Below are 18,917 nucleotides of genomic sequence, written 5' to 3'. Positions count from 1 at the left end.
TCTACATGGATGCTAGAAGGGTTTGTTACTGGCTGTTCCGGTGGGTCCATCAAGGGTTTTTTCAGTGCCTGAATTTTAACAGGATTTTCTGAGCTAGATAAAAGCAGCATTTAAGCCTTCTCTGGATGGTAATAATGAAGAGGGAGACGTATTATAGCAAGAATGGCTTGCTAGATATACATTTTTCTCCAGTAGCACTCATGAAAACTTCTGTACATTTATGTCATCTTCTTAAAGTTACATATGACATTTATATAAAATGATTTCCTCTTAGGATGAGGGTTTTGTTGGCAAAGGACATTACAATGTTACATTTAAGTAACATCATTAAAGGAACACATGTTTTGAAAGGATCTTGAGTTTTACACTAACTAAAGAATACTGAAAAATAATAACTGAGAAGGATAAAATACTTACCTTCCACTTTTCTTTTGTGGGGGATGGATATAGCTATTACAACTCTGATTAATAAAAATAAAAATGGCTTACTCTTCAGCACAATCCAAAGGGGCATGTTTCTGTGTTGCAGAACAATTTGAACTAAAAAAGAATTCACTGATCAGCTCATAAGTTTGAAAATTAGCTCTTTAATTAATAAAAATTGGTCCCATGCAGCATATTTAGGAATTATGAGAATAGTCTTCTGTTTTAACCCCGAAACATTGGGGTTATTATCTTGCTGAAATATATATATATATATATATATGTGTGTGTGTGTGTGTGTGTGTGTGTGTGTGTGTGTGTGTGTGTGTGTGTGTGTATGTATATATATGACAGTTTTCCTGGCTGGTTTTGCATTGCTCCTCTTGTTTTACTGCACCAGCAGAATGTCATTATTTCTCCTCTCTGTGCCTCTGCAGAGGAAATCCCGAAACCTCTGCACCATTTCTATAGGCGCCTGGGCTCTCATCAGACAGAACACATCTGGTGGGAGGCAGACATGGAACATGGGCAAAAGCACAAGGGGACAAAGTGACATGAACTTGGGAGAGTCAGGGTACATTTGCTCATCAAATATAGCAGGAGGCTGCCCTTTTCTGCCTTATATTATTTTTGTTTCAGCTGAATTATTGGAGTTCAGAATTTCAGAAAATTAAAGGAAGTGATGATGTCTGGTCAATGGAAGCATTTGAGATAATTCTTGTAATCCAGATGAAATCTAAAATAAGTGAATAGTGAGATGTTCCAAATACGTGGGGAAAATGTTCCTCATGGATTTATCAAAGTAACTATCAACTACTTGCTGAAGATCTATGTTCTAAGCTCTGTGTTTGGCAATATGTGTAAAATGAAAAAAGCCCCATGAATATTGTTGAATGCTAACTTCTCTGGCGGAATGGTACAGCGTCCTACAGAAGTTCAGAAATTATGTTTCATTGTGTGCCACTCATTGAGGGATATTTTATAGTCTTGAGCTGGATACTGAAGGATGAATACAATATAGAAGGAAAATTGAGGGCATTTATAGAATCAGAGGGATATATTGTTATGGATCCTAATCCACAATTTAATTGTTATTCCTGATACATAAGATGTTCCCATAATGCGTTTCCTTGCCCCTTATAGTGCACTGTTCTACTGGCAAGGTTAATGGCCCACATTCTTCACATCTAGTCCTTACATGTGCTTTCTTTCTTCCACATTATGACCTTGGCTTATCATTGCACCATTTCCACTTCCAAGCTGGGCAGCAATGCAGGGAGGAAGTAGTCAGATTCCAGAGCAGGAGCAAAAGGTGAAAATGTGCAACAATGGAATCCTAGTAAGGGAGCCTATGGCAGAAGGTTGGGAGACCAATAAAGAATGTTTGCAATAACTTTTAGTCATCTAGGGAAGTACTCATTATTTACTATTAAAGTATGCATATTCTGGAAGATCTGAACTCAAATTCCAACATTAGTTAACTCTGGCTTATGAAATATATAATATAATTATATTAATTATAATTAATTATATGCAAATAGAAAATATACATATTCATATATTAATTAATTATGTGTGAATATTTAATATAATTATAATCATGGAATTATCAGTTACTTTTATAAACTGTCCTATTTTTTCAAAATTGTCTACATTGGGCACATTTTACTTTTACTCTCAGAAAAACACAACTTTTAAGAATGTGTAAAAGAGAATACTTGGAAAGAAATGGCTTAGATTTGTATCACCACCCACATTCCTTTCTGACTCCTTGGAAACTGGCCTATTTCTGCATGTTTCATATATCTTGTATAGACATGTTAAAAACTGGAGTAGAACAATTTATCACAGAAGCAAGATGCAGCAGGAAAGTTCAGGAACACTGCTACAAAAAGTGCTAATGTTTCATGTAACCCTCTGGCCAAGAAGTATCTTCAGATGGATCTGTAGTGAGATTCTGTCTCTGCACTGTGCCTGGGGAGAGTGACCTGTGGATTTGGCCAGGTGCCTCAGCCGAGGTGCAAGCAGAAATGAGAAATGGAAGGTGAGGGCTCACAGAGTTTTAGTGCCATGCGGAAACTTGGAATTATATTTCTGCTTTACCCTTAACAAACTGGAGCAGAAACTTGAGGGCTTCCCTGTTAAATTCCCTTATGTGTGTTGGGAATCTGTGTTGCCACAACTATGCCTGCCTATATCGCTCCTTGTTTAATTTTTCTCTAATTGTTTGAGGTTGGGGCAGCACAGTTTACAATAGGAAGAAGGTTGAAATTATTTTAAATGAATATATTCTAGAACTGTTAATTCATTCATAGCTAACTAAGGATGAATTATACCAGAAAGGCTGCTATTTTTCATATTAAACAAATTTTACAATACCAAGGTCACCTTATTTTTTTCTCATCACTCATGCTCATAAATGCTACACCAACTAAAATGCCTTCATTGATCTTTCCCAGATTGTACATGCTGTTCATTTGTTTAAAAACTCCACTACAGCAAGTCTGCAAGCTCCATAAAAACACCAACACATGGTCCCATGATTGCTTCACTCTCCCTTAGCTCCACTCTTTACCCAAACTAGATCCATGGTCAACCATTGAACCCATTCCACCCCCTTGTCCTCATCTCCCTCTGTTGCGCTCAAGAGACAGATTTCTAACTCAGGTTGAACCCAGCTTCCCAATTTATTTGTCCTTATACCAAAGCAGTAGGATGATCATTGAAGAATTTCAGTACAAAAACTAATTTCACTTTATCATGTTTGCCTAGAAGGCGTAATTGTTCATGCCTAGAGATTCCTTAAATCTCCTACCCTGGGAAAATAGAATTCATCTGATAATAACTCCTGTATCTTCCCATTTTTAAATCTACAAAGCTGCCTACATCTGAGCTCCTGAGGCCACTTCCATTGTGTAACCATGGATTGTTCCTCTTTGTATCCAAAGCCAATGTGTTCTTGACTCTACCCCCTGTTTCCTCATTCCTTCAGTTCTCAATTTTTATCCTGCACCACCAATCTCTACTGTACTGTTTCCATCAGCATCAGTACATGGCCTAATACACCCATCTCACACAGTCTCTCTTGACCTCATATTTCTTTCTGGCCACCACTGCATTTCCTTGTGTTCATGATCTCAACTTGGAAAAATTGCCTATAAGTACAAATGATTTCTGACCCTCATTTCCTTTTTCATTCTTCCAAATGTTGCCCTATTCACCATTGCAATGAATCTACTTAAGTAAAAACCACTTTATATGGCAAAATCCTATGGACATGAGTCCTTCTTCATGTTAATTTCTCACTTGACCACCCCCTTCTCTTTTAGGATTTTTCTCTCTATTTTGCTGGCAACTTTTTCTATGCCTCATTGTCAGCTTTCTGTCCTTCTTAGAGCATGGCTCTGAAACTGCAAAATTCCTGGTTGACCTCATTCATCCTGTGGCTTTGAATGGTATCTGTATTTTCCCTAATATGTACCTTTAACTCTGATATCTCCCTCCTTCCTATAACAACATGGACAGCTTTTCTGACCAATAAAGATATATCAAATTATTCTTGTTTTGATAGTTAGGCAATATTTCAGAGCTTTATTAAGCAATTTATAAACTCATCTCTTTTTGATAGGCATTAAAACATATATTTGGCTTATATTACTAGAGTATTGATTCACAAAAGCAGTATTGCTGAATCAGATGGCATGTGTAGTTTTAACTATGTAGTAACTGCCAATTTTTTCCCAAGAAGCTACAGCACTTGAGATTCCCACCACCAGCAGAGAATGTCCATCCATCCCTGTATCTGCCAGCCTGGGATGCTATCTCCAAATGTTGTAAACTCCATGGTTGAAATATAGTTCCTCACAAGGCTCTGATTTTATTTTTCTAACTAGAGGTCTGATGCATGAAATTCATGCAAGAGTAGGCCTTCCTTCCCCCAGCTGCTGGCACTGGATTCCCTCTGGCACCCAGGACCCGAGCTTGCCTCCGGCCCCGGCTTCGTCAGGAAGGGCATCTGGTCTAATTAGCATATTACACTTTTATTATTATAGATACTTAATTAGCATATTACACTTTTATTATTATAGATTTTTGTTATTCCTATTTCTTTATGTCTGACCTCATTTTTTATAATGAATTGTTTATCCTTTTAAAAAATAATTTTATGTATTCTTTTATATTAGGAAACATTAATATTTTTCTGGATATGTGCTGAAGATCACATTTATGTTTTTTCTTTTGTCTGAATTTTGTGTACTTTTGGCACCCAATTTTCTCACATAGAAATTATGTCTCTTTTTTTCTTTATGAATTTTAGTTTTGTTACTGCTTTGGGTTGGCTATTATTCCTAAATGATTAGTCTTCAACATCTTGTTCTAAACTTTTATTTTTATATTTACAATTTTAATCCTTGAAAAATTAAGGTACAATATGAGATGAGGGCACTTTTTTCCTCCTTTTTATGGCTATATGAACCAATCATATCCACCCAAAATTTTAAATTCCAAAGTGTATTTGCATCTATTTTTGGTTTCTGTTAATTACACCGATCTGTTTGTCTAGTTTATGGCCATATTGTTTTGGTGACTATGGCTGTATAGTAACTTTAATCCCTTCTGATTATTATTTTTCCTAGATATTCTCAAATATTTATGTTACCATTGAAAACTAAAATTAACTAGTCTTAAATGAAAGAAAATTCTAATTAGGACTTAAAAAAACTTATCCAGCAATTTAAATTTAGTAATATATTGGAATAAGATCTGTAGATCAAGAGTATCTATAATTCTACTAAATAAATTGGTTTTAATACATAGTACAACTGCCCCAAACTGATACTTATCTTTACAACAGTATTGATAATTATATGAATATTTTATATATTTATAAGAAGTATATGAATATTTTAATATTTTATTAAAACTGTTTTATTGAATATTATTAGAATAAAGAAGAAAATAAGTAAAGCTCACATACTAGTGATAAATCTAGGACTCGTAAACCTCATACAATTAAGAAAAAGATACAAATCATTAATGTGCTAATGAGGTGTATAGGCCACTCTCCTTCTGTCTATTGCATCTATGTCTATTCTTCCTCCCTTCACAGTTGTGAAGAAACAGAATTAAAGGATATGTATAAAATGATAAAATTCTTGTAGTATATGTATATGATTCAACATTTGACTGTTATTCATATACTTCACTTTTTTAACCAACTCTCATGAATGTCATAGATACTTTTGTCCTGATGACCCATCCAATGATAGATCTTTGTGTATTGTTACAGTGTTGACATTGCATTATTAAAGGCTTGTCATTATATCTGGAGGGATCCAAACCTGTGTTCTTACCCAACATCTGTTATGTTAATGTAATACCTTCTCTTTCTGTAGGTTGTTTGGTGAATGAAGGGGGGCTCTTTATGCTTTCAGTGATTGGCTTACACTTAGTGTCACTTTAGGGACATAAACATGCCATGGTAACTTAGGTCAGCTAGATAGATTTAGTTGATTTCATTTTCCTTTTGTGTCATTAATTCCTATCTTTATTTATTAATCTAAGAAATATTATTGAGCTATATCCTATCAGCCCTGCAAACGTGGAATGTCCAAACTGAGTCTATGCTCTTTCTTTCTAAACATGAATGTCCAAATTCTAAAGGACCTATACGCTATGTCACCATGTGTAGAATTTTCCTGAGAGTAATCGGAATCCATTAAAATCTTTCAACTGTAAGAATGGACAGCAAAGCCCTGGTTGGGTAGCTCAATTGATTAGAGTGTCCTGCCAGATAAGCCAAGGTTGTGGGTTCAATCCCCCAGCCAGGGCACATAGAAGAAGCAACCACTGGATGCACAAATAAGTGGAACAACAAACAAATCGATGTTTCTCTCCCCCTCTCTAAAAAAATAAGAAAAAAAACCCCACTAAGATAAAGAATGGACAGTAAAGAGTTGCATTAATTAGTAAGATCAAGTATGGAGAACAAGTAGAGGGGAGCAGCAGTGAAGTGCAAGAGGCCAGCTGGGTGTCTCATGTGACAATCCACACCTGGGTGGAGGGAAGCGCATACTGGTGAGTTATGTGAGAGTAGATAAAAATGGACCAATATGAAAGAGACGTGAGTACCAGGAACCTTAGGCTTCAGGCCAAATTTAGGAGTTGTGAAGGATGAAAGAAAGGATTATTCAAGACTGGCAGTTAGATCTTTGCTTGAGCAACTATGTGTATGGCATTACCATTAAGCTTCAGATGTAACCTAGAGGAGGAAGGGCAGGCTTGGCTATACTGAGTTCCGTGATGTCCAAGGAGAGCTGTCCAGTAGGTAGTTGTATAAACAGGTCTGAAGCTCAGGTGAGAGATGTTTATTTAACATAGAAATGGGGACAATGGCACATTGGCTTTATTTAAGCCATGGTACAGGAAGAAGTAGCCAGCAAAAAAAATAGGTTACTCAGATCAGAAACTTATGAAAAATAGAGGAAGAGGAGTTCCCAAAGGAATTCAGGGGTCTTTAGTTAAGAACACTAGCATAACAGTGTCAAGAAGCAGGGTCTGCTGAACAGCTGGCATGATGTGACAAGAATAGGGTACATGTTCGAGAGGATCCACTGGGACAATGGACAAGGAATCCTTTATTGATGTGGACACCAAGCTGAGTCAATGGATAGGTGGGAGTGGAATTCAAACTGTAGGGACTGGAGCCCATCATTGTGAGTACAGAGTACTCACAAGCTTTGGCTTCTAAAAGGTAAAGGAAGGCAGCTATGCTCACCCCAATACATTCAATAAAAAATGTGTCTGTGGCAGCAAATAAAGGTAGTGGTGAATAAGCTGAAGGAAAAATAAAAGGAACAAGAGATAAAGATCAATTGATGGACAGAGATTTGTTCCTGAAAAAAAGTTTAAGAGTATAAATACTTGCATAGTATTTAATTTACTGTATCTACTTCCTCATCTTTGAAAACTCAATCCTATTTATTCCTTCACACTCACCATCATTAAAAGCTATGTATTGGAACTGTTTTCTTTTAATCTTTGACATTTCCAATTTTTTGAGAAATTAAAGTGACAACAACAATGTTAATGATGACAGTGCAGATTTAGAAAGCCTTAACATAAAAGAAACATTGATTTTTAACAATTTTCATAAGTAACTTCATGCTAGAATAGTACCTATAAAATCATGTTTTAAGAATGATTGTTATATGAAAATCACCCTTTTGTACCAGGCTTTGAAAATTTCTGTTCCAAACCACAGTTGAATTATGTTTTCCTTTCTAAGGAGAATGCATTATAGAGCTGAAAAGTCCATTAAAATGACTTGTAAACTGTTGGGTTTTAAATTGAGTTATAGCTTCAGAAAACTATATGGAAGTCACTGTGGGCAGTTCACTAAATATATCATCTCCACAGATAGTTGTGGTCAAAAAACTAATTGGAAGTTCTTCTATATTGTAAAGCAAGATGATGGTACACAAAATGGAAATTATGACACTGAATGAATTATTGGTACATTCTAAGTACTGCCCCCAGTTTTGCTTAGTTCAGCTTGGCTCATAGGAAGTGGTTGAGGGAAGGATAACTAAAGGCAGAACTTCATGGTCTTCTGAATATGAAAAGGTGAAAGAGTCTTGAATTATTTATTATCTGCAAATGAGGAGTGGCAGGAGAGACATTTAAATTAATGAATGGTTTTGTGGAAATCAATGGACTGTTTTTCTTCATTCTGACTGTTAGTAGAAAAGGACGAAGTTACTCCTCCGAGTGGGATGACAATAAATAGGAAATTAATGAAGGATATGTCTCCTGGTGCCTCATATTTTAAGTACATAAAAGTCAATTCTGTGGAGTATTAGAGAGAGGAGAAAACTATTCAAAGGTTGAATTGTTGCCTAAATTTCTAGTTCATTATTCTGTACTCTGAACAACTTCCCCTATTAAGTTAGCATTGGTTCACAACCTTTCCTCGGGCACTCATGAACAGATCAGTGCAGGGCCACAGGTTGCTTCGCCTTTCTATTCTCATGAGATCCTACACAAGCCTTAATCTTTCTCTTTCATCTCACCACTGATCCATAAAGAACATCACCTCTGATGTACCAGCAAAATCAGTTTAAGATATGCCAGCAAAGCCTGGCGTGCTATTCTCTGCCCCTGTGAACTGATTTCAAATGTAGCCAGTGAGGGTGATGGAAGCAGCACACATCCTCCTCAACAATTTGAGGAGCCTCAACTGTTACTTGTGGGACCCTTCAGGCTAATCCTAGGGTGTGTCAGCTACTTTCTGGATTTTTGTGTTTTGTTTTTCATCTTTGGTGTATCACTTGTCTTCTCTAGGACTTGGTAATTTTTCTCATTTGAAAAATGTAGCTGGTAATATCCCTTCATTGGTGTTTGTGAAAGTCAATCAGTCTATTAATAATTCTCCCTTCCTTCCCTCCCTTTATCCATAATACATTCATCCATCTTTGTAGTCAAAACTTACTGAGCCACTGATGGATACAGAGTGGGTGCAGTTGCTGTTCTTACCTTTGAAAATGGCATATTTGTTGCCGGAATCCTGAAATCTACAGTCCAGTGACAATACGTGAAAACTCTTAGAAATCTGTGACATTCAATGCGGATGGAGAATTTGGGGCAGGAATGGAGTTATTATGCTCTTTCTCACTTTTGTTTTTTTAATCCTCATCTGCAGACATGCTTAGAGGGAGGAAGGAGGAGAGAGAAACATCTATAAGAGAGAGAAACATCAATTGGTTGCCTTCTCTATGCTCCCTGACTGGGGATTAAACCCACAATCTGGCCTGTGCCCTGACTGGGAATTGAACCGGCAACCTTTCATTGCACAGGGATGACACCCAACCAACTGAGCCACTGGCCAGGCCCCTCTTCCTCACTTTAACCAGATACCTGATAGCACAGGGTATTCTTCTTCTCTAACTTCTCTGATTTACAACAAATGACAAGGGCTGGAATTTGTTTACAAGACTCTTTATTTCACATTTTAAAAAGTGATTTATTTAATTTAAAAATCATACCAAAAAGTATTTTTCTCTTATTAAAAATGTTCATTGCAGCAGCATATAACTGAATATGCCTCAGTATTTTGAAACATCTATTTTAATGCTCTATTAAAAATTTTGAAAAATTGGTTCTAAACTTAATTACCATTTTGTTTATTTTGTTAAGTCAAGTTTATTGAGATATAATTTACTTCCAGAACTTCCTTTTTAGGTATATAGTTTGATACATTTTGACAAATGCAGACCATGATGTAAATGCTTCACAATCCAGGTTTGGGACATTTCCTCACACCAAAAAGTTTTCTCATTCCAATTCACAATCTCCTCCCCTAACTACCAGTCCTGGGCATGACAGATGTCATTTCTGTCCCTGTAGCTTTGCTTTTTCCAGAATGTCATATAAATGGAATCATATAGTATGTGATCTTTGAGATTGACTTCCTTTACTCAGTCTGATGCTCTTGAGATCCATCCAAGTTGTTGTGTATATCAATTATTTTTTCCTTTTCATTACTGAGTAGTATTTCATGGAATGGATATACCATGGTTTGTTTATTTACCTATTGGGTGATATTTTTTGTTTCCACTTTTTGTCTGTCTATAACAGCCGTGGGCAAACTACGGCCCGCGGGCCAGATCTGGCCCGTTCGGCTGTTCTATCCGGCCTGCGGAGCCGAAAGAGCAGAGGGTTCTCTTGCTCTCCCCTCCGCTCCTTTACTTTGAATTTATATTAGTTCACACAAACACTCCATCCATGCTTTTGTTCCGGCCCTCCGGTCCAGTTTAAGAACCCATTGTGGCCCTCGAGTCAAAAAGTTTGCCCACCCCTGGATAATAATAAAAGCAAAATATGCTAATTAGACCGGATGTCCTTCTGAACGTCCTTCCTTCTGGACAAAGCTGCGGGTGGTGTGGGGGGGCTGGCGAGGCAGAGGTGGCAGTGGACAGGGGCTGGGGCCAAGTCCCTTGAACGAATTTCATACATCGGGCCTCTAGTTAGAAATAAATCTACTATGAACAATTCTCTACTGATTTTTTGTGTGGACATACACTTTCATTTCTCTGAGATAAATACCAGGGATGCAATTGCTTAGTGTATAGTGTGTGCTTAGTAATTTGAAGAAAATGGCTTCTGTCTTTAATGTAATCCATCTGAGATTTATTCATGTTGATGCATGCATCTGATTTGTTCTCTTTTGCTGTTGAGTAATATCCTGTTGTAGGGACACACAACAGTGTGTTTCCATTTTCTAGTTTGTGGGTAATTTCTTTGTCTCCAATCTTTTATGATTATGAGTAAAATCGCTATAAATATTCATAGACAGTTTTTTATTTTTATTTTTTCTTTTTTTTTTTGGCGTCTTAACTCACTGAAATTCCTGACCTGCATGGAGAATTTGACTACTAAGCAAAATAAATAGAAATATGGTTGTCAAACCACTGTGCTTTAGTTATTAAGCCACAGGTTTGGGAAACACTCAATAGATGGTTTTATTTTTTAAAATCTCAATTAGACAGTTTTAGTGAGAGGATTATTGCTGTATTCCCACTTTCTCTGAGACTTGTATATACCAGGTCCATTAACCAGGGTCCAGTCTTGTTTTTTTGTGTCCTCAGCTTTAGCCTGAGAGCAGATCCTGAGCTCAATCTGATAACAGAACAGGCTTCTGGTCTCCATGTCTGTGTGGTGCAGCAGTGATAGCTCAGGACTGCTTCCGCAGTGCACATGTCTGTTTCCCTCCTGTTTCTCATCTCCAGGGTTCCTGTGCTTTTTCTGCTCATTCATTTTCAGATATTTGGTCTCAAAGGATTGGGACATTTATTATATCCATATATATATATATATATATATATATATATATATATATATATATATACACACACACACACACACACACACACACACACACACAGACAGCCAGCTCCCTCCTCTCTCTTTCTTTCTTTCTCTCTTTCTCTTTCCTCTTTCTTTCTTTCTTTCTTTCTTTCTTTCTTTCTTTCTTTCTTTCTTTCTTTCATTATAAACTATGTGCTGAAAAATAAAATTTATTCTTGTTTTATTATATTAGCACAGTGAGAAGGCTTTCTCTTTAATTAGTAGAGGTGATGATTTTAATGAAAGGTTTATAGTTTCTTTACAATTCAAATGGCTTTTTAAAAAAGGAATTCTTAAAGAAACTCAAGTTCCTATTTATAAACACTCTCTAAAGTATATCACATTTAACGTCTTTATTTTCTATTTTTATCTTATTTTAATTCTATCTTCATCTGTTGATTTAAGCATAAATGAAATTTTAAAAGTATATCTTAATAATTGGTTTTCTGTAGCATCCATTATATCACAGAAAGAGAAATCTGCATGAGAAAGTCACACATATGAGAATTACAGAAATGCTAGTTTAAAAATCTAGTTAGGAGTCCAGTGCTGTAAAGATACTTTTAGAATGTTTGATTATTAATTTTTAATGGCATCAGCAGTGGCAATTTTAGTTCAAGACTTATACAGAGAGTAATACTAGTGGCTTTTAAAAAATCTTTTTTCCCCCTGAAAATTTAGAAGTTCCTAAGTATTGTTGTGGCTATAGTTTCAGGTATTCTTGTGCCTTACCCTTGTTTCACCAGATAATCAATGATAGAGACATCCAAGGGGAGGCATGAGCAGAGGTGGTGGCCATCTGGGTCTTTCATGTATCCTTCACTTGTGGTGAGGGCTTACTTTTGCCAGATCTAGGCTGAGTCTGGAGTCTCTCATGCAAAGAAATACTGATCATACAATGCACCTCATTTGTTAAAACTGAACTTACATTAATAACATCGGACTCATTAATGATACAATAATATTTGATAAATGGATATGAGTCATCAATAGTAATCAGTTTACATAAATGACTGCCATTAATATTTAATAAAGACATGTTTTAACAATTTTGCTCTTTATTTTCCCCGTATCTACTGTAATTTTCTGTATTGAAAATAAGCTACTAACTTTGTAAGGTTTAGTACGTACATTGTTTCCTTGTATCTTTAAAAGGCCCCAATGTATTTCTTGACTTTCAAAGATCTCAAATCTTGTCTATCTCTGCCTCAGATCTTCTTATACCACATATCAACCCTCCTTCCACCTCCCTTGTATGGAGCACGGTCTACATACAAAAATTTTGAGGAACAGACCTCTAGCAGTGGTTCTTACCAGCTGTGACTCTGCAGAACAAACACAGTGAGTCACAACAGACAAGACAGGCCAACACAATGGGATCACAAGGACGGTGATAGATTAGGAACCTCGGAGTATCTGAAGGAGTCGATATGGCCAATAATGACAGTAGAACCCAACACTTCCCATCAGTCTATGGCCATTATGATGGGTTCAATCGAAGTCACATTTCCAATCCTGTTGGCAGTTGAGTTGGGCAACAATTTTAATAACCCCACTAGAATCACCTGAAGTAAGAGAGGAGAGGTGATTCCCAGAAGGAGGGTGCTCCTAGAAGAAATAATGGGCCACTGTAGGTAGTTAATGATAGTTTCAGATTCCATATAATGAAGTAGCAGGAAGACAGTAATGAAAATGGAAGGTATGTAAAAGGCTGGTTTGTTTGTTTGTGGCACTAATTAGTAACATCTCCAATGGACAAGGTAGAGCCCATTGTTGATTACCTCAGAGTTTATGACTAGTTTTATTTGCTATACCATTATTCTGGGTTAGTATTAAGACAAATGTATTTTTGAAAATTCTGCCCAGCAGAGTGGAGTGGAGTGGTTTGAGACTAAAGCCAAGGGTGTTTGCTGCAATAACTAAGTCTTGAGATAAGGAGGGTCCTTATGTTGGACATAGGGACGTTTCTCTGAGAAGTATACTCTTTGTTTTGATACTGGGTTTTAAATTGTCCTTGGAAGAAACCTAGTTTCTTTTATCTGAAATTGTATCTTAAAAATTGATGTGAAGAGCAATGGAAATAATTTAAAACCACAAACTATAACCTAGACTGTTTTTTTAGCCTAGAAAGGATAATAGAAATATTATCATTCTTTCCTCAATTATTTTCTTTACAGAAAAAGTGCAAAAACAACAACACAGACTTAATAAAGCCAAAATTAAGTACTAAATATAAAATTCAATTTTGTCTCAATCCATTTCAGGACTGAAAATATATTATATCAAAATAATGGCATGCATCAAATATTTTATACCAAAGTAATATTTTATATAATACAATTTGCCCAAGACAATGATGATATTTTAAAAAATTATTTACAGTCATGAAATTAGAGTTGCATGGACACATACACACAAGCTTTTGCATTAAAAAAAAATTTAAGGAGGAATTAACTGTTAAGGTAAAGAACATGCTCATTGGTTTTGTATTTGAACCGTTTGTGCAATGTTTGTTTTGCAGTGTTACTGCAGGACTCAGACTGAAGTCATCGAGGAAGCTGGTTGACTGACCAGTGGGGTCATGAAGCCAGTCAGGACTTCTGTTTCCTTAGGAGGAAACCAGTTTATTGAAACTGGCAGGTATCCCATTCTCAGACAATCTGAACACCAGGGAATTTGTCTATTTAAAGAAATTGTCAGGAAGGACTAGAGTGAGCAGAGTCTCTTTCAACCAGGATTGAAGCTGTTGATGAGGATGATGTGTAGATATGGATTCGGAGCAGAAGATTATTTAAAGTCTGCGGACCCCATGATGTGTATTTGGGGTAAGGATCTACCTCTCTTTGTTGAGTCTGAACCCAAGAGAGCTTCTCTCCTGAGCTACCCAGGAATTCAAGCTTGTCTGATACTGTTTTAATTTCATAGTATTGCCCTCTCTTGGAAGCGACAGGGCAGCAATTGGGGTTCCAAAACTTGAAAACACCCAGTAGTGGGATCATGGTATTTAGAAAGGCAGGGACAGTCATGAAATGACAGGGTTTGATTTCAGCAATACGGCATGTAATTCAGAAGTATCTGAGAACAGCCATCAGGAGGCAGTTCTGATCTTCAAGGGGCTGGACTTCCCCAGAGAAGTTCTCATGGAGTGTGTAAATGATAAGATAATAGCTAGTTGATACCCAGAGGTGGCACTCCAAATCACCAGGCTGTGCACATCCTGAATGTAGCTGGGTTGTCTCTGAAAAAGAACGTGGTTATTCAGTCCTCATAGTATCAAGGTAAATTACTGTGTTAGGCATTAGCACATGGGCATGAGTTGGGAACAACTATGACACAGGACAGAGCATCTATGACATGGTACCCTCATGAACTATAGATTTGATTAGACATCTGGGTCCACTGGGATAATGAATCAGGAACATGACCTCAGGGTAACAATCTTCAGTTTTATTCTTACTCTAAAACAAATCCTAAAAAGAATTATGACTGTAAATCTGTTCACTGAAAAGCTATTTATCATAATCAAATCACTTGTTATTAAATAAATATTGAAAGGGAAATATTAAATGTGGAAATGTATAGATCAATATGGACAAAATAAATGTTCTTTAGAGTATACAATAATTTTTGTCATTTATGTTTGTTTCATTTCCATTTTAATGAAAAAAATAAAACAATTTTCACACTTTCTCATTAGAAAAGCATGCCCTAATAATTGGATGGAAACCCAAGAAATGGTCACATACTAGATAAATTAAAAAATTAAAGACAGTAAAGTAGTGAGATAAAAATATTGTTGATTTTTTAAAGAAGAATTTAAATTAAATTTATTTTTCTCTCTTTCAGAGAAGCATTTCAGTGCAGGATTATATGAAACAGGCATTTTGGACTTAAATCTGAGATATTTTAGGACATAACATCTATATCTTTTGCAAATGCAATTTCTTTGTACTATTTTTTGCCCTATAAAAAAGGATATGGACCTGCAGTTTGATTGCAAGGATGTTAAAATCTAGCCATTTTTAAAGACTTCAGTGCTTAGAAATATTTTTTTTTAAGGCTCTGGGGGAGTATGTTGAAAGTGATTATACTCTTGTCTTTGAAAATCCTCACGCTTCCTTTGTTTCATTGTCATTGTATATACAGTGAAAAAATAACTCTGGAAGCATGTATAACAATTGATTCTGAGAATAAAACTTCTGCTAGGAGAGTTGTTGGGTGTGTAGCTATAAGAGAGAGAGAGTGTGTATGTGTGTGAGTGTGTGTGCAGCATGCTAATTTCCTTCCTGAACAGCCACCTCTAGCCTCTTAATAGATCATAGCAAACATTTTTATAAAGTCGGATAAACAATATGTTTGCAGATACATTTTTCATTAAATAAAATTCTGTATGTATCTTTTTAAAACCCCTGTGATGCAGCTCCCTGTCTCCCCACACTTTTTTATTGTGGCAAAACACAGAACATTTATTAGTTATCCATTTTTAAATGTACAGTTCATAGTATTAAAGCATATCACATTGTTTTGACACAGATCTCCAGATCTTTTTTACCTTTAAAATCTGATACTCTATACTCATTAAACAACAACTCTCACTTTTTCTCTCCAACCCCCTAGCAACCACAATTCTAAATTGTTTCTGTGAATTTGACTAAGTACATAGCTCATATAAGTGGAATCATACAGTATCTGTCTATTAGTTACTGATTTATTTCAGTTAGCATGTCCTCAGTGTTCATCTGTGTTATATCATGTGATAGGATTTCCTTCCTTTTTGAGATAGAAGAATAATCCATTGCAAAGGTATGTATATACACCATTTTGTTTAACCAGTCATCCAGTGATGACATCTAGTTTCCTCCAACTCTTGGCCACTGTGAACTATGCTGCAATGAACATAGGTGGGTAAATGGTTCTTTGGGATCCTGTTTTCAGTTATTTTGGGTATGTACCTAGAAGTGGGATTTCTCGACCCTATAGTAGTTCTATTTTTATTTTTTGGAAGAACTGTTTTCTATAGTGGTTGAAACATTTTACAATCCCACCAACAGTGCAAAAAGGGTTCCCAATACTTTTTATTTTCTGAGTGGTTTTTTTTTTCCCCCTTTAGTAGTCATTCTAATGGGTGTGAGGCGATGGCTTACTGCAGTTTTTATTTGCATTTCATTGATGACTAGTGATTTTGAGCATCTTTTTATGTACTTGTGCATTTGTATATCATCTTTAGAGAAACAACTATTCAAGTCCTTTGCCCATTTTTAAATTTGGTTATTGCTATTTTTATTGTTGAGTTGTGAGAGTTTTTTATATATTTGGATATGAACCCCTTATCAGATATATGGTTTGCAAATATTTTCTCCCATTCTGTAGTTTGCCTTTTTATTCTGTTGACTATGTTCTTTAATGTACAAAAGTTTTTCAGTTAGTCCAGTTTGTCTATTTATGCTTATTGCCTGTGCTTTTGGTGTCTTTTCCAAGAAATCATTACTAAGTCCAATGTCATGAAATATTTATTTTTTCATCTATGAGTTTTATAGTCTTATGGCACATAATCTCACCTAAAAGGATAAGTACATAATGTGGTTATTGAAAGACACTGGCAAACTGTTTCCTTGAATGACTGTGCTAGTTTACATACCCACTATGAGGGTCAGGGACACAGCTTCTCCACATCGTTACCAATATTTGGTAATATCACTAATGTAATTTATTTTTTTTTTAATATTCACCTGAGGATATTTTTTAATTGCTTTTAGAGAATATGGAAGGGCGGGGATGGGGAGAGAAACACGGATGTGACACTACTACAGCATCATTTGTTGAAAAGACTTTCCTCATTGACTTGCTTTTACCCTTGTGTCACAAATGAGTTGGCTGTATTTATGTGGAGTTAATTCTAGGTTCTCTATTCTGTTCCATTAATCTAAATGTTTATTCTTCTACCAATGCCAGGAACAAAAATTATTGAAAAGATAATTGATAAAACATATTCATTTCCTTCAAAAATAAGTGAACGGATCATTTACAAAGTTGGTTTTTGTTACTCCTAATCTTTTTCATTACATGCTAGATTATTTTGTATTTGTTTTATTTGCAATATATTTCAAAAGTTTTGTAGAGTTCATAGTTAGATGTGGGAGAGATACATCTTAAATTTAACTATGTTTTTCCAATATTATAACACTTATTATTTTGGTCAGTCAAATGAGTATGAGATCATATCTTTACTTTTTTCTATACATTAGTGAGACTCTGCTTCTATTGTTAGGTTTGAAAATGTGGCTTTCTTCTCTGTGTGTATTGATTTGTATTGAGCAAGATTCTGGACTATCAGTTCTAATAGCTGAGTCATAGAGGGTGTTGTTTTTTACATATGTGAAACACAGTATTTACAAAGTTAACAAATTATTTTCCTCCTTCTACCCTTCTGGCCCTTACTTCTTTTACTTTTCCCCCTATGTTGACGAAAACGTTCATACTGAGGTAAGATAGAAGCCTTCCTTTCTAAATTTGAAGTAAAATTTAAAGAAGTGTCATACATTCATAGGTGTTCTAAAATAAGCCATTCTTTTACTCCATGAACGAATTACACACTCCTGGGTTCATTTAGCTAATATTCCTGTAGACTACTTGCATGTGTAATTATAAATGAGATTGATCTGTAACTCCTTTTTTGTGTGATGTCCTTACTTGGTTTTGATAGCAAGTTTATGCTAATCTCCAAAATGAGTTGAGATCATTTTCACCTTAGTGCCCCAGTGATGAAGTTCAATAAGTTTTGACTAGACTGCTTCAAAAGTATGTGTCCTATAACTTTGTTATATTTAGTGACTATCTTACAGATCAACAGCAGCACGTATACAAAGATAGCTGATCCACTAATAATTAGACAAAACAAGTTTCAGTGCCCAATACATCAAAGTTTAGACCATTTAAAATCAAAGAATGGGCAATTATTTAAAATGGAAATCTATTGAAGATCAATCTTTTATCATGTATGGATTTGAAATGTAACTGCCTTAGCTTCTGATTATCCAAACCATAAGGGGTTTAATTTATGAACTACTCTCAGCACTCCTTTTTGACACCCTGAGTGGGTTGCTCAATGACTCATGAGTTATCAATGCACACTCCATAAACATTACTTCACAGTTAAACCCTAGAGGACTGTTGTGTTTATAATTCCAGGTGCATGGGAGATTTGATTGTAAAAGCTGAAAGAATAGGACTACCAACACTCAATTTCAGTGACTTAGAATACAGATGGGTTTTCAGTAATGATGTCTAAGACAAAAACTCAAAGAGAAAAGATAAATTTGGCTACAATCAACTTTAAAATTGTCTACTGTAAAATCATCCTCCACATTTGACTGTGTGCTACTCAGTATATGACCCTGTAATGTCATTGGTTGGACCTCTTTCGGATTTTCAGTGGCTCCAAAGATTCCCTGGCCACCTGCTGCCAACCCAGGGAAGTCATGGAAGTCCAAGTGCCTTGAGAATCCAAGTCAGTGAATCAAATTTGGTGCAGATTTCTAAACAGATCTGAAATTAGGAGATGGTTCCCATCCATTATTAATGAACTCTCA

The 18,917-nt window shown here is 35.8% G+C and overlaps 1 protein-coding gene across 1 annotated transcript in view; it reads left to right on the top strand.

Annotated features, from left to right (window-relative positions):
- Positions 1 to 18,917, top strand: part of MYO16 (myosin XVI) — a 435,293-nt gene that overhangs the window by 625 nt on the left and 415,751 nt on the right. The gene's annotated exons all lie outside the window — the stretch shown is intronic.

This window comes from Plecotus auritus (assembly GCF_963455305.1).
Source record: "Plecotus auritus genome assembly, chromosome: 3".
NCBI lineage: Eukaryota > Metazoa > Chordata > Mammalia > Chiroptera > Vespertilionidae > Plecotus > Plecotus auritus.
The sequence above is the reverse complement of the archived record's forward strand: the minus strand, read 5'-3'. Positions and strand labels throughout refer to the sequence as shown.